This window comes from Balaenoptera physalus (assembly GCF_965194825.1).
Source record: "Balaenoptera physalus genome assembly, chromosome: 5".
Lineage (NCBI taxonomy): Eukaryota > Metazoa > Chordata > Mammalia > Artiodactyla > Balaenopteridae > Balaenoptera > Balaenoptera physalus.
The window spans coordinates 47,071,822-47,098,444 of NC_138884.1; the positions used below are offsets into that span (position 1 = coordinate 47,071,822).

General features: G+C 51.2%; 1 protein-coding gene and 1 long non-coding RNA gene across 23 annotated transcripts in view; one reads left to right on the top strand and one right to left on the bottom strand.

Annotated features, from left to right (window-relative positions):
- Positions 1-26,623, bottom strand: part of LOC309661717 (stearoyl-CoA desaturase 5-like) — a 238,659-nt gene that overhangs the window by 165,697 nt on the left and 46,339 nt on the right. The gene's annotated exons all lie outside the window — the stretch shown is intronic.
- Positions 18,917-26,623, top strand: part of LOC309661722 — a 48,563-nt gene continuing 40,856 nt past the window's right edge. For all 22 annotated transcript variants that reach the window (XR_014264178.1, XR_014264179.1, XR_014264180.1 and 19 more), the window contains exons 1-2: positions 18,917-19,016; positions 23,009-23,154. This is a non-coding gene — a long non-coding RNA (uncharacterized lncRNA). The remainder of the gene's footprint in view (positions 19,017-23,008; positions 23,155-26,623) is intronic.

The window sequence follows — 26,623 nt, forward strand, 5'->3', positions numbered from 1 at the left end:
AGTGCCCTTAAAAGAAAAGACACAAGAGAGATCCCTCTTTCTCTCTGCCACGTGAGGACGCGGTAAGAAGACAACCATCTGAAAAGTAGGAAGAGAGCTCTCACCAGGAACTAAATATGGCACCTTGATCTTGGACTTCCAACCTTCATAAGTGTTAAGAAAGTACCGTCTGTTTTTCAAGCCACCAGGTCTAGGGCATTTTGTTATAGCCGTCCAAGCTGATGAAGACACAGAGAATATATAAGATGGTCTAATATACATATATCCAGGGTTCTAGAAGTAGAGACAGGAGAGAATGAGTAGAAGTAACATATGAAAAAGATAATATTATGTTCTAGATGAGATGAAGAATGTGGATTATCAGTTAATGAAGCAAAATAGATCACATGGAGGATACATTTTTTTAACCTGAAACTAATCACACGTCAAGAAACTGGAGAACACAAAAGACAACAGACAGTCTTCCAAAAAACAATCAGCAAGGAAACTGATCACCCACCATGAAAGGGTGTATTGATGGCATAATTTGAAAAAAACAGTAACAAAAGCCATATTCGATGGAATAAATACTCAAAGTTCTGAAAGGAAAAACTTTTCCTCTGGAACTGATTACCCTGTCACATTATAATTTCTAAAAGTTCACCAACAAGGGAACTGATAAAATATTTTTAATGTATGCATACAATGCAAAATTATAAATAATTAAAAAATTAAAGAACATCTAATATATCCATTTTTCTTAAAGTAAGAATGTTGAAAGAAGAAGCCAAAGGCAATATGATTTACATGACACCATATATAACCAAAAATATTGTTATTATACATAATTTTGATTATCTACTGCTCTGCTAAAAGCATAAACATTTTTATAAGATGGATATATACCAAGTTCTTGATGGTAGCTATCTTTCTCATTGTTGGTGAGAGGTGTAAAATGGGACAACCCTTACGGAAAACAATATGAAGTTTCCTCAAAAAATTACAAATATAACTACCATGTGATCCAGCAGTCCCACTTCTGGGTATGTATCCAAAAGAATTCAAAGCAGGATCTCAAAGAGATCTTTGCACACCCACATTCGTCGTAGCATTATCCAAAATACCCAAGACGTGAAGAAGCCCAAATGTCCATCAACAGATGAAGGGATAATGGGGGTCTAAAAACACACGGAAATATTTCCTTCCTTGAAATAAAAGGAAACCATGTCTCATGCTACAACATGGATAAACCTCTAAGACATTATGCTAAGTGAAATAAGCCACTCATCAAAGGACATATCATAGCCACTCACATGAAGTATCTACAGTAGTTAAAATCATAGAAACATACAAAGGTGATTGTCAAGATCTCAGGGAGGAGGAGGGAGAATTAGGGAGTCTCTGGTGTCCCAACCCCCGCCTGGGTCCTGGGGAAGGAATCAGAACTCAGAACCGGGAGAAGAGGCCTTGGCCAGCAGGGAAGGGGGGGTGAGGCCCAGGGCGGGTCCACAAAGGATCAGAGCATCTGAGTGCATTAGGAGGAAGGGGCTTCAGAGGTGGGCCAGCACAGGCCGTGACGGGGGCTAAGCAGGCTGCGAGGGGGGGCAGTTCAGGGAGACAGCAGGGGTCTGCTCCCTGCCCCTCATTGTTTGCTCGTCTCACCCTTATGAGCGGGTCATTTCCCCTGCTCTGATGATTCAGTCTCTGCCGGCAACCACAGGACGGTGACTGAGGCCTCTACACTCCTCAGCATGGATCCCAGCTCCCACCCAGATCTGGGGCCACAGACACCTCTCCCCACCCCTGCTGCCCCTGTGAGCAAGCTGTTCTTGTGAAACACGGTCATAGTTTGTCAGGAGGAACTGTTTTCTATGGGAATACAAATCAGTGTTGATACCAATACACACACATGTCCAGCCATGGGTGGAAAGGGAAGGGACAGTAGTTCTGGGGTGTCGTTGCACACCCCTAGGCCCCTAAGGCCAGTCCCCACAGCCACAGCCAGATGGGTCCTCCTCCCTCAGCTGAACGAGATGCTGCTGCACAGAAATCCCACAAGTCCCACAAAGGGGCCCCACTGTCACTACCCTTATACACACCTGTAACAGGTGCCCCATGAACTTCCCCGCGCCCATTCCCCTTGTTGCATCCTCATTGGGATTAAGAGGTAGCTGCCTCAACCACGCTCCACATTGCAATAATCCCAGTGGGACTAGAGAACGCTCCCGCTATGACGAGGCAGACAGTCCTGTCCCCATGGCCAAGACTTTTCCTGTCTGGTCAGGCCACCCACACAGGAAACCCTGGATGAGCGGAGGGTCACCCCAGCGCCATCGCCTGGCCACTTCAGGGAAGCAGAGAGAAGCTCCATAAAGACAAGGGCCGTCTCCAGGCTCCGTCCTAGAAACTGGTTAGTGTCCAGAGGGCTGAGAGGCACAAAAGCAGCTCTCCCTCCCCAGACGGTTCAGGGATGCAGAAGATACTACAGATGACCCAGAAGGCCCCTAGCCAAGCAGGCTTTAGAGAAGGGGATGATGAGGGGGTCCCTGGGGAAAGTGAGAGCTGTGCGTTCCCAGGGGCAGCCTGAGGAGTCCTTGTCTATGTGGAGGAAAGGTTTGGTCACCTGTAGATCCATAGCTCCTGTGACCTCCCTCACCCTTCCTTCTTCTCAGGATCGCTCTCTGTGGAGCAGCTCCACACGAACAAGATGACAGTGGCCTGAGAGCATTTCCCACCAAAACTATCTTTATTGACCATTTTCATACATCACTCCAAAGGTCCTGCCCACACCCACCTCCCCCACCTCCCTAACCCCCCACAATCCCACTCCCCCTCCCCGCCCTGGTGGTCCTGCCCTCCCTCCCTTCCCCCCACATCCTCTAGGATCAGCACTGGGGTGAGGAGGAGCCCCTAGGCTCCCGTGGGGGCCGCCCTGGGGGGCTCGCCCTGGAGGGCCGGCCCGGCTGTTCCCTACTAGCTGCAGCGCTTCCTCTTCCTGTTCCTCCTCTTCCCTGTGACAAACGGGTCACGCTTTCTCTTTCTCGGCTGTGAGGGGCGAGCCAGCCCCAGAGCCAAGGCTGGCCTCGCAGAGACCCCGTGGGCAGCCCCGGGGATGGGCAGCTTCTCAGCAGCGGCTGGGCGCCCACACAGAGCCCGCTTCCTCGACTTGGGAGCGGCTGGTGGAGCTGGACTGAGGCCCCTTCTCTGAGGGGAGGGGGCCTGGGGAGCACTCTGGGCCCCCCAACCTCCAGGGGAGGCCAGGCCTGAGGCAGGGGCACGACTCTGGGACAGCCGGCAAGGCGGCAGGCCCTGCGGAGAGGCCAAGAGGGAGGCCAGGCTGGGGCGCTCCTCCTTGTCCTTACCGGCCGCGTCCCTGGGCCTTCGGGCCTCCCGAACAGGAGGCGCCACTCTGAGAACAGACGCATCCCTGGGTCCCAGTCGAGGGCCAGTGCGCCTTTTACCCTGGGGAGGGGAGGGCCGCCCAGCCCGGGATGGAGAGACCTCCTGACGTCCTCGAGAGGGAACAAAGACTTTGGGCCCGAACGGGCCAGTGTCTGTTCGGATGGGCCTATGAAGAGCCTCAACATCAATCTCTGGTGGGCAGGCTTCATCACTGACCCCTCGACGGCGGTCCTGGTCGTGCCTCTGGGCACCTTGGCCGGCGTGGGACTCAGATGGACTTGAGCCCATTCCGGGTGCACTGTGGCTCGGGGCTGCCGGCCCACCCTCGTCCTTTTTCAAGGCCAGGAGTCGTTTCTGCACCAGCTGGTAGGAGGGAGGAGGACAGTGACGGCTCCACGCGCACGTGTGAGAGGAGGAGCACTGGGCAGTGGGACAATGGCCCTGGGGGGGAGGAGGGGACGGGTGACCCCAGGACTAGACTCCAAATCCAGACACGGTGGCATTCCTGCCATCCTCCTGCACCTTATTCCCAGCTGTGTGTCCTTCCCTGCGCTCCCGGCTCCCCATCCTCTCCTTCCTATCACCCTGCGCTGCACCCACCCCAGAGAGGGCCCTTCCCCATGCCAGGCCTCCGAGGCAGGGAAGGGATGGACAGAGCCATGTGGGCCTCCTGCTCTGGGGCCCTACCTCTCCCCTGCTCACTGGGGTCCCTCCGTGCCCTGGTCTTCCTGGGTGTCCCTTGTCTCCCCTGTTCTACCTGCGATCCCTCCCTCCTCTGGCTCCCCTGGGCCACCTGGTTTCCCCTGTCCCCTGGATCACCTGGGGTCCCCACTCCCCTGGGGTCCCCTGGCTCCCTAAGTGTCCCTCTCCCTCCCCTGGCTCACTTCTTCAGGGGTGAGTCCTTCCTCCTGCTTCGGCTCCTCAGCAAGGGCCGAGACATCCAGCTGTGGGTCTGGGGAAAACAATTCTGCCGGGAATCGAGGGTGAATGACTGCCTCCACCTCGGACAGAAAGAAGAGGCTGTGAGCATCCTTGGCCAGGAGTGGCCTGTGACACAAGAAGACCAGGAGGGAAAGTGAAAAGCAGAGACCCACCCCCACTCTCCTCCACAAGGCGGGGATGGTCAGCACACACACACACACACACACAGGCACATACACAGTCACACAGAAAAGAGCACATATACAGATGCACATACACAGACACACAAAGGCATACACACAGACACAAACATATACACACATACATCTGCGTAAACCTCCCCTAACACCAGGCTCAGGAACAAGGAGCTGAGCTTAAGTCCCATCGGCCTGAGCAGAACCCAGATCTTGGGTGCTGAGAGTTCCATGCCCTGGCATCTTGTAGACCCCAGGCTCCAGGCCCAGCCTACCTTGGTGACAGAGTGTTCCCGGGAACGCAGCTCGTCAGTGTAGCTCAAGAGACACGGGTCCAAGTAGGTGTCGTCCTCTTCCTGCTTCAGCTCATTTCCGGCCTTTCCACATTCTGCATGTGACTTGCTTGGGGCTGAGTGGACGGGCCCCACCAGCGCCTCCATCCTGTCCACATCCTCCCTCACAGCCTCAGGGGGAATCTCCTTGGGCGCCTTGGGCTCCGGGTTCCGCTGGGATCTGTGTGGCTTCGGGTGCGAGGTCTGGGCCCTGGGGCCGGACATCCTGGGAGCACAGGCTGAGGCAGAGCAGGAGGAAGGGAAGGAAGGTGAGGGACTCCCGGTCCACCTCCTGACCACCGAGCGCACGTTGGTGAGGGCATTGTTTGGGGGACGTTGATGTGGGTGTGGGAGGGGTCAGGACCATCTGAAGCCTCATGCACAGTTGGAGAGGGGAGGTTAGGGGGTCATCTAAGAGAGTCACAAGTAAGGAAGTGGGGAACCTCCAATTATCTAGGGGTCTCCCCATCAAGCCCACTTCTTAGGCAGACTTAGTGTGGGGTCCTTTGAAAGGGAGGTGTGAGAGGAGTTACAAAACTGACCAAGTCAATACCCCCTAGTGAAAAACGGCAGCTGAGACCCCCCCCCACCCCCCGCCTCGGTGGCTGTTTTGGTTGAAAGACCAATGCCCCTGTCTTGAAAGAAAAGGATCCACATGGGGACGGTGGCCAACCCTAGGCCCCTGTTACCTGTGCCTTCAGCTCCAGTGGGAACCTGGGTGCCTGGCTGAAGGCCCACTTTCGGGGCTGGGGGCCCCCGAGGATCCAGCTTCGGTGGGTCCTGCGCGCACTGCATCCACTGCAAATTCTGAATATGCATCTCCTCCTCGGCTGCAAATTCCATGAACCTGGGGGGTGACGGAGGCACAGGCCACCCTGAGAAAAACGCCTGGGTTCTGGAGCCCAACAAAGGCAGCCAAGAATGAGGCACTGGAAGAGGATGTGCCTTGGGGCCGTCAAGGCCCTGTGAGGTGCTGTCCACAGCAGAGAGCTGCTCCTGGAAGTGATAACAAGATCTGGGACCCTTCCTGCCTCACCAGCACTGCAGGGCATTCAACAGCATAGACCCAGGTCGCTGAATTGAACCAGGTCAACGGGACACATGGCTGACCCAGGGGGCACCCTCCTCATGCCCCCGTCCCCATCCAGGACCACATGCAGGGCTGCCAGCCAGAGGCTGGAACAGGCATGTGCTCCCCACAGGGGTCCTTGCCCGAATCCAGGACCCTGGGCTAGGACTGAGAGTCCTGCAACATAGACCTGGAGACAGGGCCCAGGAGAGGCTGGACGATGTGGATGCTGAGCTTAGAGGAGAGGCCTTCCCTTCCTCTGAGAGGCGCTCGTTTGTTTGGTTTTGTTTCTTAAACCAAGGGGATTACCATGGAGCAAACACTGGAAGGGCCGGAGACCCTTGGGCTGACGACAGCTGGCTTCCCCAGCCTCTTCAGGGATGCCAGGGTACCCACTCAGGGCACTCTTCATGAGGAGAGGTGGTCCCAAATCTATGTTAGTGGCCGCCAGCCACCCACCACTAAGGAAGCAGCAGGCTGGCGGGTGGAGCTCTTTCCCCGCCCCAGCCCATATGGCCGGAGTGGGACCCCTACTGGACTCACAGCTTCACCCTGCCCCGTCCTGAGACCTTCATGTCAAGGTAAGGGTAGGTCAAAATCAGGGGAGGGCAGAGCTCCTGGTGGAGGAAGGACAGAAGTCTCAATCTCTCAAGGTGAGGGAGGGGTTTCTGGGGGACAGTAGGGCCCCTGGGCTGCGGGGACCCTGTGCTGGGTGACAGCCCTTCTCCTCTGTCCTCTCTGATGCGCACCCCCACGGCCAGACCCTGCCCTCACCCACTCGCCTCACCCTCCACGCAGCCCCTGGGCCCAGGACGCTGACTCACTTTTGCGCCGTCTCGTAGTAGATCTTCCGGTCAAGGTTGCTCAAGCGCCGCCATTCCTGCACGGCCCTCCACAGTCCCTCCTCCAGCAGCATGGTGGGATTCAGGCGGGCCACGGATCGAAGCACTGGGCTGTAAGCCCTCGGGGTCAGTCTCCGGGCCCAGCCCAGCCCCCACCTGCCTGACCCCACCCGCCCATGTGGACCACACATCACTCAACCCAGAATGACTGAGCAACAGGAGGGTGAGAGGCGGGCGTCTGGAAGGGCAAAGACAAGCCTTCCCGGCCACTGCTGTCACCGCCTCACACTCACTCAAGGATGACCATCCACTCCCAGGCTAGAGCTGGCACATTGTGCCTTGGGGAGCTCTTTTCCTCCTCAAGGCTGCATTTTCATAATAAAAATCACTATCATCAATGAGGCATGGCAAGTGCCAAGCAATCTGCTCACACTTCATAGATTAGTCCAAGGCGTCTTCTGCACAGTCCTCTGAGTGAAGTGTAATTGTCCCCTTTTTACGAGGGACCGGAAGTTTAGGATGGAAATGCCTGCCAGGCTCACAACTCTAGTGGGAGAGAGCCCACGCCCTTAGGAGAGCTCTACCATCACCCTGTTCCTAGTGGAATTCTCCACAACGAAGTGGAGGCATGCATAAAGCGCTCTCCTGGCCCCAGCGCTCCTCCCCCTCCTCTGAAGTGACCTCCCCTGGCCATGTACGCTCAAGTCCTGTATGAAGGACACGGCACCACAGGAGAGTGCGGCATCCGCTCCTCGGCTCCTCACCTTACACCACGACCCTCTCTGACTGCAAGTCTTCAGTCCATATTACCATGAGAATCATGGAAGAGCAAGCTGGCCAGACTCACAGGGTGGTGGGTCCAGTTGAGATAGGGCACATGTCAGTCATGATGTCACGGACTGGCAGGCCCACCCATGTGACCGACAGTGTGCCTTCTCATAGCATGGACATCGCCCTCACACCTTCCTTCCAGTATCCCTAGAAACCTAACGTGCGAGTCCATCCCCAGTTCCTCTTTATCTAAAAGCTCCCATAAGCTCAGGACCCCCTGAGCGTTCACTCACATGAGAAAGCAGGAAAAAGCTTCTGCATCAGGACTCAGGTGAAAGTGTCTCCGGGCCAGGGGCTTGATGTGCTGCCAACGTCGGAAGTTACTGTACTCTCTCTGGGGGTTAGAGGAGCCATCCTGCGAGGTGTTGGACTGGTTGGTGGCCAGGCGGCCCTCCCTGGAAGTGCCATGTGGCCATGGCCCAGAGTTCACTGGGCGAATGAGAGGGGCCAGCTGGGCAGCTGGTGGTGGAGCTTGAGGAGGAAAGCCTGGGGTCCAGCCTCCCTTGCCAGCCTGACGTCCTCGAGAGGGAACAAAGACTCTGAGCACGACCGGGCCAGTGTCTGTTCGGATGGGCCTATGAAGAGCCTCAACATCAATCTCTGGTGGGCAGGCTTCATCACTGACCCCTCGATGGCGGTCTTGGTCCTGCCTCTGGGCACCTTGGCCAGCGTGGGACTCAGATGGACTTGAGCCCATTCCGGGTGCACTGTGGCTCGGGGCTGCCGGCCCACCCTCGTCCTCCTTCAAGGCCAGGAGTCGTTTCTGCACCAGCTGGTAGGAGGGAGGAGGACAGTGACGGCTCCACGCGCACGTGTGAGAGGAGGAGCACTGGGCAGTGGGACAATGGCCCTGGGGGGGAGGAGGGGACGGGTGACCCCAGGATTAGACTCCAAATGCAGACACGGTGGCATTCCTGCCATCCTCCTGCACCTTATTCCCAGCTGTGTGTCCTTCCCTGCGCTCCCGGCTCCCCATCCTCTCCTTCCTATCACCCTGCGCTGCACCCACCCCAGAGAGGGCCCTTCCCCATGCCAGGCCTCCGAGGCAGGGAAGGGATGGACAGAGCCATGTGGGCCTCCTGCTCTGGGGCCCTACCTCTCCCCTGCTCACTGGGGTCCCTCTGTGCCCTGGTCTTCCTGGGTGTCCCTTGTCTCCCCTGTTCTACCTGCGATCCCTCCCTCCTCTGGCTCCCCTGGGCCACCTGGTTTCCCCTGTCCCCTGGATCACCTGGGGTCCCCCCTCCCCTGGAGTCCCCTGGCTCCCTAAGTGTCCCTCTCCCTCCCCTGGCTCACTTCTTCAGGGGTGAGTCCTTCCTCCTGCTTCAGCTCCTCAGCAAGGGCCGAGACATCCAGCTGTGGGTCTGGGGAAAACAATTCTGCCGGGAATCGAGGGTGAATGACTGCCTCCACCTCGGACAGAAAGAAGAGGCTGTGAGCATCCTTGGCCAGGAGTGGCCTGTGACACAAGAAGACCAGGAGGGAAAGTGAAAAGCAGAGACCCACCCCCACTCTCCTCCACAAGGCGGGGATGGTCAGCACACACACACACACACACATGCACATACACAGTCACCCAGAAAGGAGCACATATACAGATGCACATACACAGACACACAAAGGCATACACACAGACACAAACATATACACACATACATCTGCGTAAACCTCCCCTAACACCAGGCTCAGGAACAAGGAGCTGAGCTTAAGTCCCATCGGCCTGAGCAGAACCCAGATCTTGGGTGCTGAGAGTTCCATGCCCTGGCATCTTGTAGACCCCAGGCTCCAGGCCCAGCCTACCTTGGTGACAGAGTGTTCCCGGGAACGCAGCTCGTCAGTGTAGCTCAAGAGACACGGGTCCAAGTAGGTGTCGTCCTCTTCCTGCTTCAGCTCATTTCCGGCCTTTCCACATTCTGCATCTGAGTTGCCTGGGGCTGAGTGGACGGACCCCACCAGCGCCTCCATCCTGTCCACATCCTCCCTCACAGCCTCAGGGGGAATCTCCTTGGGCGCCTTGGGCTCCGGGTTCCGCTGGGATCTGTGGGGCTTCGGGTGCGAGGGCTGGGCCCTGGGGCCGGACATCCTGGGAGCACAGGCTGAGGCAGAGCAGGAGGAAGGGAAGGAAGGTGAGGGACTCCCGGGCCACCTCCTGACCACTGAGCGCACGTTGGTGAGGGCATTGTTTGGGGGACGTTGATGTGGGTGTGGGAGGGGTCAGGACCATCTGAAGCCTCATGCACAGTTGGAGAGGGGAGGTTAGGGGGTCATCTAAGAGAGTCACAAGTAAGGAAGTGGGGAACCTCCAATTTTCTAGGGGTCTCCCCATCAAGCCCACTTCTTAGGCAGACTTAGTGTGGGGTCCTTTGAAAGGGAGGTGTGAGAGGAGTTACAAAACTGACCAAGTCAATAGCCCGTAGTGACAAAGGGCAGCTGAGACCCCCACCCCCACCCCCCGCCTCGGTGGCTGTTTTGGTTGAAAGACCAATGCCCCTGTCTTGAAAGAAAAGGATCCACATGGGGACGGTGGCCAACCCTAGGCCCCTGTTACCTGTGCCTTCAGCTCCAGTGGGAACCTGGGTGCCTGGCTGAAGGCCCACTTTCGGGGCTGGGGGGCCCCGAGGATCCAGCTTCGGTGGGTCCTGCGCGCACTGCATCCACTGCAAATTCTGAATATGCATCTCCTCCTCGGCTGCAAATTCCATGAACCTGGGGGGTGACGGAGGCACAGGCCACCCTGAGAAAAAGGCCTGGGTTCTGGAGCCCAACAAAGGCAGCCAAGAATGAGGCACTGGGAGGGGATGTGCCTTGGGGCCGTCAAGGCCCTGTGAAGTGCTGTCCACAGGAGAGAGCTGCTCCTGGAAGTGATAACAAGATCTGGGACCCTTCCTGCCTCACCAGCACTGCAGGGCATTCAACAGCATAGACCCAGGTCGCTGAATTGAACCAGGTCAACGGGACACATGGCTGACCCAGGGGGCACCCTCCTCATGCCCCCGTCCCCATCCAGGACCACATGCAGGGCTGCCAGCCAGAGGCTGGAACAGGCATGTGCTCCCCACAGGGGTCCTTGCCCGAATCCAGGACCCTGGGCTAGGGCTGAGAGTCCTGCAACATAGACCTGGAGACAGGGCCCAGGAGAGGCTGGACGATGTGGATGCTGAGCTTAGAGGAGAGGCCTTCCCTTCCTCTGAGAGGCGCTCGTTTGTTTGGTTTTGTTTCTTAAACCAAGGGGATTACCATGGAGCAAACACTGGAAGGGCCGGAGACCCTTGGGCTGACGACAGCTGGCTTCCCCAGCCTCTTCAGGGATGCCAGGGTACCCACTCAGGGCACTCTTCATGAGGAGAGGTGGTCCCAAATCTATGTTAGTGGCCGCCAGCCACCCACCACTAAGGAAGCAGCAGGCTGGCGGGTGGAGCTCTTTCCCCGCCCCAGCCCATATGGCCGGAGTGGGACCCCTACTGGACTCACAGCTTCACCCTGCCCCGTCCTGAGACCTTCATGTCAAGGTAAGGGTAGGTCAAAATCAGGGGAGGGCAGAGCTCCTGGTGGAGGAAGGACAGAAGTCTCAATCTCTCAAGGTGAGGGAGGGGTTTCTGGAGGACAGTAGGGCCCCTGGGCTGCGGGGCCCCTGTGCTGGGTGACAGCCCTTCTCCTCTGTCCTCTCTGATGCGCACCCCCACGGCCAGACCCTGCCCTCACCCACTCGCCTCACCCTCCACGCAGCCCCTGGGCCCAGGACGCTGACTCACTTTTGCGCCGTCTCGTAGTAGTTCTTCCGGTCAAGGTTGCTCAGGCGGCGCCATTCCTGCACGGCCCTCCACAGTCCCTCCTCCAGCAGCATGGTGGGATTCAGGCGGGCCACGGATCGAAGCACTGGGCTGTAAGCCCTCGGGGTCAGTCTCCGGGCCCAGCCCAGCCCCCACCTGCCTGACCCCACCCGCCCATGTGGACCACACATCACTCAACCCAGAATGACTGAGCAACAGGAGGGTGAGAGGCGGGCGTCTGGGAGGGCAAAGACAAGCCTTCCCGGCCACTGCTGTCACCGCCTCACACTCACTCAAGGATGGCCATCCACTCCCAGGCTAGAGCTGGCACATTGTGCCTTGGGGAGCTCTTTTCCTCCTCAAGGCTGCATTTTCATAATAAAAATCACTATCATCAATGAGGCATGGCAAGTGCCAAGCAATCTGCTCACACTTCATAGATTAGTCCAAGGCGTCTTCTGCACAGTCCTCTGAGTGAAGTGTAATTGTCCCCTTTTTACGAGGGACCGGAAGTTTAGGATGGAAATGCCTGCCAGGCTCACAACTCTAGTGGGAGAGAGCCCACGCCCTTAGGAGAGCTCTACCATCACCCTGTTCCTAGTGGAATTCTCCACAACGAAGTGGAGGCATGCATAAAGCGCTCTCCTGGGCCCCGCGCTCCTCCCCCTCCTCTGAAGTGACCTCCCCTGGCCATGTACGCTCAAGTCCTGTATGAAGGACACGGCACCACAGGAGAGTGCGGCATCCGCTCCTCGGCTCCTCACCTTACACCACGACCCTCTCTGACTGCAAGTCTTCAGTCCATATTACCATGAGAATCATGGAAGAGCAAGCTGGCCAGACTCACAGGGTGGTGGGGCCAGTTGAGATAGGGCACATGTCAGTCCTGATGTCACGGACTGGCAGGCCCACCCATGTGACCGACAGTGTGCCTTCTCATAGCATGGACATCGCCCTCACACCTTCCTTCCAGTATCCCTAGAAACCTAACGTGCGAGTCCATCCCCAGTTCCTCTTTATCTAAAAGCTCCCATAAGCTCAGGACCCCCTGAGCGTTCACTCACATGAGAAAGCAGGAAAAAGCTTCTGCATCAGGACTCAGGCAAAAGTGTCTCCGGGCCAGGGGCTTGACGTGCTGCCAACGTAGGAAGTTACTGTACTCTCTCTGGGGGTTAGAGGAGCCATCCTGCGAGGCGTTGGACTGGTTGGTGGCCAGGCGGCCCTCCCTGGAAGTGCCATGTGGCCATGGCCCAGAGTTCACTGGGCGAATGAGAGGGGCCAGCTGGGCAGCTGGTGGTGGAGCTTGAGGAGGAAAGCCTGGGGTCCGGCCTCCCTTGCCAGCCTGACTAACTCCAACAGCTGAAGCAGTCACCACGCTCCCCATCACAGGGGTTGCTACGAATACGGGTGCAGGACATGAAGCACTCCTGCTGAGGGCCCCTGCCGCGCTCCAGTTGAGGGGGGCCTGAGTAACGACAAAGGTCTGAGTCTGGGGGACCTCCACTGTCCTCCCTTGTGACCTGACTTGAACAGTGAGGTTGCAAGCCCCAGGGGCACTGGGGCCACGGCCACCATTAGCCACCAAAGGCGTCCTGGGGAAAGCTGGCAACAGCAGGCTGCTGCCAGGAGGGAATGCTGGCGTGATGGGACGTGGCAGGTGCTGCTGCCAGGGTGGCCGGTGCTGGGCACCAGGAAGGGGTGGAGGGAAGGGCACTGCCGTGAAAGTAGACAAGGAGGCCCCGGGGCTCATGGTCATATCCGTTCCCAGCACTGCAGATGCTGTGGAGGCAAAGGAAAGGAGTGAATGCAGGAGGAGAATGGGCACGTGGCACTGAGGCTTTCTGTGGCATCAGAGTGTAAATCTCCACAGGGGAGGGACACTTGGACAAGGGAAACTGTGCAGCGTGCAAATGTCTTCCAGTGATTTTCATGCCCTGACCTCCAGTTGAGAATTATTCCACTGGTGACCCCGCGCCCATCCACCAAGGTCCCTGACCCCTGTCTGCCGAGAAGAAATCGCCTCAGCAAGCACTGACTTGGAGAGCCTCCCTAAGGCACCCCCTGGCACCTAAGCCTCACAGGCTGTCTCCCAAGACCTGGAACTGTGTGGACATCCGCTCTGTGAGAAATGCCCCTCAGCCGGCGTACTAGCAGGTAGGGACCTTCTCCAAAGTAAGTTCTAGGCACCCAAAGGCCCTTTGTGGACAGGTATTGTGTAAACTATTAGGGCCCCACCTCCTCCTCAGTCCTCCTTTTCCTGATGCTCAGTAGAAATCCCCTCTTTCTTTCCTAGCCTCACAAAACAAAACAAAATGCTGGAAAATATCTCTCTAATGGAATCCCGATACAAACCCAGAACAATGGCCCAGAATGCACCTGCATCTCAGAACAACCCACAGCAGACACGTAACATGGGCCAGGTCCTGCCACCCCCTCCCCAGTGCCCAGAGTCACTGTCATCACTCAGGAGTTCTGTTCCTAGGAGGCGGGGGTGGGGGGAGTGGTGTGTGAGAAGTAGGCATGTGTCCCTTAGATTCTGTCATTTCACAGCCAGTGATGGCTGCAGAGGATTAAACAAGGGCCAGGGAATTGTCATGTTACATTGGTCATGGGAGTACAGACCGCCTGTGGTCCTTCCCCCTCCAGCTCCCAATAACGGAAAGACAATCTGAGAAGCAGGCATAAGCCAGTTGCCATGGCGATCAAGTGTCTGGATCACATCCCTGTTCAGGAGAACAAGGTACACACCACGGTGCACCTAATTAACCGGAACAGGTGTCATAGGACGTTTAATAATAACACAGAAGATCGTCTTCCTGCCCCTGGGCTACACTCCTTCCCCCTTTAAAAGAGGAAGCAGCCTTCACAGACATTCCACCCGAAACAACCCCACTCCACATCTGTCCCCTGTCCATGAAGGAGTGACAGGAAATATGAACAAACTCTTCCTCTCAAGGCAGCCTGAGGGTCCACCATGAGATACTGGACGAGATGAAGTAGGTCTGAAGTACTGCGATTCCACAAAAGGAAGAACAATTCAGAGCAACTCAGGAACCTGAGCCCTCTCTTGGCTGAAGTTACACGGTTGCCCATCCCCTGTGGAATCCAAAGCAACAGTTGCCTGAACTGAGAAGTGAGCTCTGGGCTGGGAGGAGTGGACGAGGTGTGGGCTGCGGCAGTTCGAGTAACCTCCGGCCTAGCTCTCGGAGAGGACACTTCACTGCAGGCGTGGCCACACACAGCCCCACTGAATAGTTTTCTCACCAAGACCATCTCTCCCCACGGCCCCCTGAGACACAGTATGCTCCTGTTCAAATCCCTTAGAAAGATACGGTGAGGCAAGCTTCAGGCGCCTCAGGAACACAAGACAGGTCTAGGCTTTCCTCATGACCCTCCCTGTGTCACCACCAGGACATCACACACATCCTTACACACACGTTTCAAAGTGGCTGGTCTCCCTTCTAGAAAGAATCAACCTGCCTGCTGCCATCCTTTCTCCATAGCCAGGGCGATTCCTCTTGATCCACCTCCAATGACCCCTCCTCCCCAGTGCAGTCTCAGGTTTCTTCAGGCTCCCCAGTCTCCCAGGTGAAATGTCCTTGTGTGTCCAGGGCTCTCTTCTCCCTCTACTTCAGTCCAACTGTGTGCCCACAGTGAAGTGTCACGTGTGAACCCGAAGGATGGGAGGGATGGCAGGGTCTCTGAGAACACACCCCCAGCCTATAGGCTTACCTCCTTCTGAAGCCATCCTGCAGGCTTGGGCACGGACTACTGCTGCCTGGTAGCCTCCATGAGAAAAGTCAAGACCAGGACCCAGAGAGTGACCTGCTTCAGCAGACGCTCAGGATCCAAGTGAAGGAGGGCCAGGTTTGAATCATAAAAGTAGAATGTGGCTGAAACGTTCTGCAGTGGGGGAGGGGCAGAGGGCACGTGGGTCTGGGTAGGGTGGGGGTGGGGAGACATTCCACGAGGGCTCTGGCAGGTAGGCAAGAACCGGAAGTTCCTTCCACCTCACACAGTGGCAACACAATTGGCGTGGGCCTCTTTATGCAGTTTATAGACTGTTTTCTTGATTCACGGCACCGAGGTTGGACTTGACGGTCCCTTCCTTTCACTTCTTTTTCCATCAACCTAGTTTTGTGTCCCTCAACACACTCTGCTTCCTACCTGGCTCTTGACTTACTTCAACAGAGACTAGACTTCCTGAACAAAATTCAGAACTGTTAGTCTGATAAACACTTGGGTATTTATGGCCACATGGAACTGAGTATTTGCAATTAGGATTGTCTCAGCAGATCCAGTGTCTTTGACTGCTGTATGTACATCACTCCTAAGGGAGTGGTCCTTGTGCTCCAACCAACATCCAGCAGGACCAGCCTTACTAATGTTCCTTTGTGCTGGAAAGCCCCCGTCCATGAAAAAACCATCATGCAGCCCCCATGTCCAAGACCAGAATTCACTAAATGTCTTTCTCATAGTATTCCATGGTTGTAAAAGATTTAGTTTTGTACCTTTTAAATGATTTTAGTATAATATTTTAAGCGAGCCACACCTTCTCATGGTTCAAAATTAAATTGTGCAAAATGGAATATGCAGTGGCGAGTCCTCCTCCCACCTCTTTCCCCTGTCAACCCAATCCTCTTTCCCGGAGGAAACCAGTGTTATCTCTTTCACTAAAATCTTCCCAGAGATACGTCATGCAACTAAAAGCGAAGGCAATCTGTTTTCAGTTTTTAAAATGCCTTCATTTTTTTTCTAGTTGAAAATTCATATATGTTCCAATATATCTGAGGATATTTCCAATGATTGTCTTTGTACGGGTATCGTGGCTCCTCTGTTTCTGCACTAGATTCCCAGAACAAGAATTTCTAGTCTCTTAAAATTCAAAGCACCTGAAAGAATAGGGTGGCTCGATCTAGTAAAGAAAAGTAACAAATGCCTAACTGAATTTGACTTTTGAATTTCACATAAACAATGAATTCATTTTTAGTACAACTTTGTCCCATGCAACATTTTGGACATAGTTTTACTGCAAATTATTTCCCTGTTCATCTGAAATTTACATTTAACTCGAAATCTGTATTTTATCTGGCAACACTACCAAAAATTCAGAACATACTAAGCTATTCTCAGTTACTCATCCTTATGACAAAGAGAACTTGGAGTGACGAGACTCAAGTGTGCACCTTGGCTCCAACAGAAAACACAACTGTAAACATCCACAAAATCTGCAGGCTCTTTGGATGAAATGGATTTGGAAGAGTCATCATATAGCACTGAACATCTTGGCTTAGTAGCGGTAAGGACAGAAGTAAGGAACAAGAAGGCAGAAAATCTTCTTCTCTTTCCTTATGTTAAAGGGACTAAACACCCTAGAGCCCTGGTTTTTCTAGGTGTTAAAAGTCCACTACCCATGAGATGGATGTGCACCTTGACACAGTGCCAAGAGTTTATCCACCAGTGTCCAATCCCCAGACAAGCCCACTTCCATCGAAATCCTAGCCTGCAAGCCCTGCTTACAAGTTTGTTCATTTCCTGTCTGCATTACATACACTTGCTCTTTACAATCTAGGCTCATCATTGCATATGGCCCCATCTGCATGGGAATCATGGTAGCATTCCTTTTACAAAACTTGTTTGATTATGATTTTCATATTGAGAATCCATGTCAGTCAGTTTACCACTATCAAAATGATATGAAAGAGTATTCGTGTTTTGTGTTGTGAGAAGAGAGGACTGTTAGGAAACTTGTCAAGGGAGATGCAGGCTGAAAACCTCAGAGGATGGCAACCAAATCACTTGGGAGACGAGATTCTCTCACTGCTGTAGCTGCAGTAGAACTCCAACTGATTGTGGGGTGTTGGGGAAGGAAACAGAGGTTTAGAAGGACTGTTCCACAGTGTGAAAAAGACTCCTGTTGGTGCTTAAGAAGTTCCTTGCCCCTTGTCAGGAAAAACTGACTCCGAAGAAGATGAGAAGATAAGGTGAGAATATTTCAAGCAACATCATGGTGAACTTTACATCTAAAGAAACTCCTGTCGGGGGCTGAAAAAAATAAACAGTTTGGGAATATCGCTCAGTACTGGAGCTTTTACAATGAAGGAAAACGCATATGATTTTCACCCAATAACTTCATACTAGAGGGATGGTGAGGCAAAATATTGTACCCAGGCACTCGAGAAAGGCAGGCTTCCTTGTTGCTTCCTCCCTTTGTTCAGTCATTCAACCAATTATTTACAAGAATCTCACTCATAATTCTGATACAGGATTTGAAGGACTCTTCTCAAGGCCACTGATACAAAAATTGCACTGTGCAAAAATTAGCCAGTCCCAATTCTGCAATCACTTTTGTAATACTTCAAAATCCCACACCCCAGAGACAGAGATCATCAAATTAGCCCAAATGTAATTTGGGAAGAGCAGTCACAGAAGGGAGTATCTAAAAGTCCTTTGGATCATGATCTCTGACTATTCCTGCACAGAGGCTGCCGGCAGGCATTGACTACTGAGAAAAAACAACTCTGGACATGCATCACAAGCCTCAGAAGACAGTTCATCTTCCACTCAATCACGAAACATTAACGAAACGAAGAGATACCATGTTTGTGTCTTGTGGAGTTTTGAAGTCTGTGCACTTGGAGGCGCTTAGTGCTGTTAGATGTGAGGGGTCTTCAGAGGCATCCTGTTGAGTGAGAAATGCTCTAATCTTGCAATTGACCAGAAAGAGGATCTGATGATTGAAGTTTCTTTGGGAAGTATTACAAAGTTAGGGCAGTAAGTTGATCCCGCTACTATTTTTGTTGTTGTTGTTGTTTTTTAATGCCAACTGAAAGTCTGCAAGATATTACAAAAAAGGAGGGAGGGAAAGTAAAATTGTTCCCATACTACCTGCTGTGTTGAAATTGGCCCAGATTGTCCACTCTCTCTCAAAGTTATTAAAAAAAAAAAAAAAAGTACAAAGGAAACACCTGTGAATCAACATTTATTGAAAAACCTCCATGTATTAAATACACTGAGAAAAAATATTCTAGTAGAGTAAATGCGTTTGGAAAAACTCTAGGAACGGAGTCAGGAGACAGTATCTTAAGAGTGTTTCCCAGGTCTGAATTCTTTGCTAGAATTGTTCTTTAACGGAAACTTCAGGCTTGCTAGGAAAAAGGACCCACTGTTTTTTGAAAGGCATAAACAAGAACCAAGGAACTGCAGTCCAAAGGGCATGAAAGCACTTGCCCCAATTGGAGGCTACTGTGCTTAGAGCAGAGCTCTCCAGAACTCTTTGTAGCTAAGTGTATGGGTTTCACGTGTGCAATAGAAAACTCACGAGTGCACATCTCACAAGAGCTGGTTTTAAGAAGAGACCATCAGGAAAGTTCCCGGCGAGGAGCGTCGCCAGAGACACTCCGCAGCGTGCCCGACACTCCACCTCGCTCCTTTCTGGCAGAGAGCTGCCAGAGCAGGTCCCCGCGCGCCCCGCGCCTGCACGCCTGCGCACGCTCACTAGGGCGGGGCTCTCGGGCACGCGGACCGCCATCCTCCAACTGCTCCTGGCGTCTGTTGGGGCAGTCGGCTCCGGAAGACAGGAGCGCATGCGCGAGCGCGGAGGGTGGGGCCCCAAGGGCCGTCCGGCGGGGGCGGGGCCTGTCATGGCGGCCTCGAGAGTCAATTCCAGGAACCCTGAGGTAAGGGGTACGGGGACTTTTCACCCCTCAGATGTCACCGCTCTGCGCTGGTGTTCACCCTGTGGGTTATTTGTGCCCTTGTCCGTGTAAGGAGACTCCCCACAATGTGGATTCACGCCCCCATAGAGCTCGATTCCCTTGAGAGGTTTACCCCAGGGTTATTGGCCCCACTGGAGAGCCGGCTGCATGAAGGGTTCAGTGATTGCGAGGCCTACAGTGGGGGGGAAATAGTGTGTGTGAGCTATTAAACAGGTGCCGTTCTAGGCTGCGCGTTCTGAAGAGTACAAAAGCTAGAGGGACGTTCTTGCGAGTTGAAAACCCTCATCTGGTTCCAAAGGTGTAGCTCAGGTGATTGGAAAATGAGTGAAGAGCGAAGGAACACACTCATGGTTTCAATAGTGTCTTCCTTCTTATCATAAAAACATCAATCACCACTTATGTCCAAACTGCATTCTTTTGTCAGTGATGGGAGCAACTTTGCTGAATGTGGTAATAAACATGTATTTGTAGTCTGATGTCACATCATGATTGATTTGCAAGCATAGATGGGGTCTGTACATATTTAATTGGTTGGTGGGAATCTGATATGTAGTCAAATGTGTGGGTTGGTTTTGTCTGTGGATGTTTGTGTCTGAAGGGAGGTCGTGCCTGTGTTTTTGTGAGAGCGTGTAAGAGTGAGTGTTGTACTTGGAGGGTGTTGAGATGTGACGCAGGCATACTCAAGGAGTTGGTGGTTAGGTGTTTGTAATTAGGTGTTTGGGGAATATGTTTACATGTGTTTTTTTCACCCATGAATTTGGGGATTTATGTGTGTCTAATGGTGGATTTGGAAGGATTATCTGCATATGCATAAGGGCAATGTCAGGAAAAGTAGTGGTGTATATTACTTTGGGTGTCCAGTCTGTTTATTTTGTATATTTGGGGAATGTAGGATGATCATTTGTGTATTCAGGGCATGTTGTATGGTTATGGGGTGTTTGTGTGTGTGCATTTTCAGGAGCTGTCTATGTATATTTGGATGTGTAGAGGGCAAGTCTGTGGCTATTTTATGGGACTGGTGGATGTTGTATATGTAGGTATGTTGTGTTTGTATGATTCTGTATTCTGCAAGATGGCAGAGTTAGTTCTGTGTGAGAGGCTGGGAATGTGGGGTTATGTATATGCCGGTAGTGTGGTACTGTATGTGTATTTGGAACAAAGGGCATATAGGGTGATATTATTGCACATTTGTAGTGTACTGGGTAATTGTGGTTCTATTTGGGACTTGTGGAGAGTTATGTGTTAAATGAGTTTGTGTGTGTATTCAAGGGGCATGGCCACTTGGAGGAATATTTGCTGAGGCTGTGCATTTGTAATTTTCAGTAGGAGCCTCTTAAGCTTATGTATTTTGGGAAGTGAGTATATGTGTATCCGATAAAGAGGTGGGGTTCTATGTTTCTACAGGGAAGTTGGACAATTGCATTTCTATGTATTAGAAATATGTGATACGGGTATTTGTGAGTACTTGCATATGTGTGAGCTGGCTCCTAATAGCTAGGGATAATTTGATATATGGAAGTTGTTTCATAAATGGTTTGCTGGAGATACTTCCATGTATCTTACTTGTGTATTCTAATCTGTGTGTGTGTCCATCATCAGGTTCATGCATTATCAAAGTTTGTTCATAAGGTATGGAGTTGTTAGGAGTATTCAAAGTGTATATCTTTGGAGAATGCTAGGGTGTTTATACATGTGTTTGGTAGGAGTAAGAGGTGGTCTGTCTATATATTCAGGGTGAGGGTAGAAATATATATATATAAACACCCACACACACATACACAGTTTATATGTTGGGGTAGTGGTGGGGAGCTTGTATTCTGGAGAGGTAGCATAATGTATAGTGTTTGGGAGGGGATCTGTATGTTCAGGGCTTGGGAATATTTGCATGTGTGTGTCCATACGTGTGTGAGAATTGTGTATGTATAATAGTAAGACTGCAGAGGTTTTGAGTGTGTCTGAGCATTTGGGGTGTACACTCATGAGTAGTTTGTGGGTGTGTGTATTTGTGATTTGTGAGTATAGCAGGAGGCTTAGAGTCCTCTATGTGTCTATTTCAAAATGTAATGCCTGAAGAATTTAGTGGTGTTGCTTGTATGTGTGTTCTCAGTATTAGTGAGGTGGACTTATATGTACCGTTGACCCTTGAACAACACACGTTTGAACCACACGGGTCCACTTATAGTGGATTTTTTTCCCAGTAAATACTACAGGACTACTACACGATCCATGGATGCAGAACCACTGCATGGAGGGTTGGCGCCCTAACCCCCAAGTTGTTCAAGGGTCAGCTGTATTTGATAAGTATAGGTTATTTGTGGCTGTGTGTGTTTTTGAGTTCCTGCGGCTTCTGGGGTATGTATTCTGGGGGATGTGAGAGTTTAGTTTGTGTGTTTGGAAACCAGTAGACGGTGTAGGTTATGTGTGTGTGCAGGAATCCTGGAGTATATGTATTTTAGGGCTGTGGGACTGCATATGGGTCTTTTTTGGGTTGCACGTGAGACAGTTGTGTACTTGGTGAGCCTGTGTGTTTAGGTACTCAGTGTGTACATCTGGATGGCATATTGGTTGCACGTGTTTGTTTTCAGGCCCATGTTGTGCGTGTATATATAGTTGTGAGAGTGGAATGTGAATATTCAGGGTGAGTAAGGTTTCGTCTGTAAAAATTTAGATAGTAAGAGGTGGTCTGTTTGTGTATTTATTCAGGGTGAGGGTAGAAATGTACGTGTGTGTTCAGGATATATATATATATGTATGTATATGTACAAACACATATGTATATGTGGTATCCTTTTGGTTCTATATCTGTGGTGGGAGTTGAGGGGTCTACTTGGGGTGTAAGTGGATTGTGTGCACAAATTCATAGGAAAAGGTATGGGATGTGCTGGAACTGGTTCATACTATCTTGGGATAGTCAATGGTGCATATCTCTTCCCAGCTCTGTGTTCAGTGATGTCAGGTGGGTAGCTTGAAATTGGTCATGCTGGGAATATTTATACCATGTAGATAGCATAAGTGAAGTCTTTCCCACCTTTCTCGGAGAGTTTTTTAGCGCTTACCAGCAGACCACTGATGTGCGTGTTTGGATGTATGTATGTATGAAGCAAGAATATTTGGGCATCGGTGGATACGTATGGGACACCCATGTGAATTGTGAGTGGGGCACCTGGGGCTATGGGCCCCTGTATATGTGCATTGACCCTGGTAATTGTGAATCATTGCATTGCTCCTATCAGGTTGGTCTGTTCTTTAGGGCCAAAGAATCCCCATCAATGTTGTAGATTCCCAGTAGAAATCATGCAGATGGATACAGGGGTGTCTGTACCTTAGGCAGGTGGACACTCCTTCAGCATTTGGGTGGTCCTAGCATCTGGGTCCCTAGAAGGGGGGGCCTGGTGGACAGATGGCCATGCAGAGCAGAACCTTCACAGGTGTGTTGTTGGCGTGACAGGCAGCAGTCAGAAAGTCACGGGGCTTCCTGGATAGGAGGTCAGATGACCAAGGGCTCTCCCAGGAAAATACCCTGAGAATCAGTTGGACAGCTACAGGCGTTACTGGCTCTTCTGGGGCACAGCTGACGTGCAAGGACACCCTCCACATGGGGTCCAGAGCCACGTGTCCCTGAGCCCAACTGCCCCAGGGTGGTGGGAACTGTTGCGTATCAGGCTGGTCAACTGTATCACTAGGTCTCAACCAACCTGTCTCCATGGAAATCTAAGTCCTCAGGGGTAGGCAGGACCTCTAGGGATCAGTGAGCTGACAAGGACAGGGGTGGGGAGGCTTTGTCCCTGAGGGAGAGTTGGGGACTGAGACCTGGAGAGCCTGGGGAGTCCCACTCTGAGGAGATATGGCTCTGATGTTCCCAAACCCTTTAGCCATGTTCTCTGTTCTTTTCTGAAGGCTCATGATGCTTCTAGCAGTGGGAAGCTTATCTCAGTTTCATGTTTCTCTGATAGGATGAACTGACCCTTTTATTCACTATTCCACATCGAGCTGCAGACCCATCAGATGGAACCATGTGATCATTGTGGCCACCAGCTGACCCCACAGCCACCTTGTGCCTTCCTTGGACCCACCCAGGAATTTCTGAGCCTTCTTTATGGTGAGTCTTGTGGCCTTTTCTCCCTCATTGGGAATCCTCCTGCCAATAAAACATGCTGTGAATGTTAACAAAAGGAAACCTCAACTAGAATTGGAGTCTGGAAGGCCCGTAGAGGGAGCTCTCATGCCGTGTCACTCATCATTCATGACCCCAAGAGGAAGAGGTCATTCACTGACCCCAAACAGGAAGTGCAACCACTTTACTACCCCAGCTGGAGGAGGCAAGACTTCCTTCCTGGCCAGCAACCAGAAATAGAAAATAGAAATAGCTAATAGAGAATTCCGCAGTTTAGCCAATGAGAAGCCATTGTCACCTGAAGTTTCACTTTCCTCCAGTGAACTTTCATTTTTTCCCTTGATGATGACTTTCTTTCCTTGTCCCACCCTCTTTACTTTGAAAGCCTTCTGGGACTTCCCTGGTGGTCCAGGGGCTAAGACTCTGCTCTTCCAATGCACGGGGCATGGGTTCGATCCCTGGTCGGGGAACTAAGATTTCCACATGCCATGTGGCGTGGCCAAAAAACAAAAAGCCTTCCATGTTGTGTAACCCGTTGGAGTATCTCCTTTTCTGTCAGATGAGATGCTGCCTGATTCATGAATCGTTTAATAAAGCCAATTTATTCAAACTTCAAAGTAAATCTTCACATTTACTCAGTTAAATTTTGTTTTTTAATACATTGGTGGCATTCAGAGGTGGCCGCTAACAGTTTCATATGTATCCCTCCAGAAATGTTCTGTATCAAAATATGTATGTGCACTTTTCTAAAATCCACTCTTATGATTCCTCTTGCTAACAGGATGATTTTATGATTAAATGCTTATCTTTTTAAAAAGAAAAAGATAAATATATTGGTGGCAGTGATGGGATCTGAAGCAAATTTCTGATAACATTTGGGACAAGGAGAAACAGGTGTAGTGCCCACAACTCCTTTGAGCTCACTGTCTTTCTTGCCATTCCTGAAGGTTTTTGGTAAGCTCCTCTTGGTTTGAGCTCCATTCTCTTTGATTGAGTTTGTGCTCGCAATCTAATTGGCTTTCCTTTACAGGGCAGGTCAGTTTGGCTGGTAGAGGATTCTCCCTGAGGCCAAACCCCTAGCCTTTCAAATGGAAATTCCCAGGACACAGTAACATCTCTTGGTTATTGCCAGTATATTTTTGAGTGGGAAACCTTAGCCCCTAATTTTGTTCCCTGGATTCCACATTGGGCACTGCTGGCAGTGTAGTCTGCACTTCCCCATCTGTTTGGAATCAGCCCTCAGTTTCCATGCTTGGAACTGTTGGTGGCAGCTATAGTTCTCCATTTTGTTTGGCATCAGTTTGCAGTCCCCATTCCTTGGGATTTGCTGGTTGGATCTTTTTCCTCAGTCCAGGGATCCCTGGGAATTGGTGGTGGTGCATACCAGGCCTTCTTTTGGCCAGGACATAGTGACATCTCTTTGTTACTGCTGATATATTAAGGCGCAGTTCTTTTGTGTGTTCTTTTGGGTTGACAAAGGCTAGCTAAGGAAATGAGATCCTTTATCACCAAAGAGTTGAGAATGCCAGCTTCTGGCACACCTGTTTATTTTATATTTGAGAACTATGGTCCTGGAGGCTGTAGATATTTAGAAAGATGGCAAAATTATACTAATATTGAGCTAGAATTACAATGGTCATTGTGGGGAATGTTCCAGTTAGACAAGATTGTTCATTTAAGGAAAACACTAGAGAGCAAGTGTTCCCAAATTGGACAGGGAGAATGAGATGCCTGCTTTAGTTGGTATGTAAAAATTTACAGAAGGTTTCAAGATTCCAAAATAGCTTCGTTTAGAGACTTAGAACAAAAAGCTAATGAAAAATTGAAGAGACAAAAGGTACCTGAAACAAAAGACCATAGGACGGATGTGACTGCAGATTTAACTCCTACTGTCCCCCCCTTTCCTTTTTCACCTGAGTACTCTTGTTTTACTCATTTTCTGTCTGAAATACTTTTCTATTCCAAAGAGAATATTTAACAATTGCCATTTAAAGTAAAACTACCTGAGGTTGCAGGTGAGCCCCCTCAGGTGTCCTTTACCCCTTGGTCAAAGACTGAACTGAGAGCTATAGTCAAAGAATTCTTTAAACCTAGGGAGGAACGCCCAACATTTTTTTGAAGAATTTAGAGTCACTGTCACGGCCTATGTCCCCAAACTGCTAGATCTTTATCCGCTTGTACACATGTTGGTAGGACTGGGGGAAGCCCCAGAATGGACGTGGGAAGCAAAATGACATAATCCCTAGGATGATATTCAAGATCCTCGACCTAAAAAGGCTTGCAGAATAACAACTAACCTTTTATAAGCTATTCCTAAAATCTTCCCTGCTCACACTTGGTCTATTATTAATTGGCCTAATAATGATTGGCCTATTATTCACTCATACAAACAAAAGAGGGGTGAATCTGTGGAAGACTTTAGAGCCAGTTTGTAGGCTCTCTTTTTACAGCATTTGGGGTTCCAAGCAATAAAAAGGCCACTCAGCCTACTTTAACTGCCCTCTTTGTAAATGGATTATCTTCTGAGATTAATGGATTGATAAACGGGCAGAAAATAGGCTGGGAGGCTGTAGGCCTGAGTGAACTCCTGACTATAGCTGAGCATTTTGAAAGGACCTTGGAGTAAGATCACAAACAGAAATCCACCAAGCTCATAGCCTTACAGTTACAGCAGCTCTAAGGCAAGAGACACAAAATAACACCTAGGCCTCCCCCATTACAACCTCCTAGGGGTCCATGATCAATTCGATGACCCAAAGTTGATGTTTCATTTGTAATCAGTGAGGACACTGGGAAAAAAGGTGTCCTCAGAGGTCCTATGCAAACTCTTCACAAATGCTCTCATATCTGTCTCAAAGGGAGGGCCCCCCCATGACCCTCTCCCCTAGTTGGCAGAACTCCAGAGGTTCTCTGGTAAACTATTACCAGCAATTACCTTAAACAGCCCAGAGGAAAATAGAATGAAAATTAATGAAAAACTGCCAAATTTTAGTTGATACTGGAGCTATGCTTTCTACTTTAAACCCCACTCTCATATTCTACTTTGAAATCTACATTAAACCCTAACCCTAACTGTAAACGTAATTACCTAACCCTTTAACACCCTAGCCCTAGCCCTAACCAGGTCTGTGCTTTCTACTCTAAATCCCACCCTCAAAGAACAACAGGTCCCTCTGAGTCAAGAGGATGTTTCCATGGTGGGAGTACCTAATAAAGTTCACAGAGAATTTTTATCTCAACCAAGATTCCTTTTTGCTATGCAATATAGCCCCAGTTAATCTATATGGTAGAGATCTCTTTTCTAACTTAAAAGGGCCAGTACGTTTTGCCTCCAGCGGAGATCTCACCTTAAAATTTCCTGATCAACCTGAACCTGATTATTTATGTTTCTTACAATCTGTCCTGGACATAAAAGAGGAAGTTCAGCACAAGTTCTCTAATTTGATGGAGATGC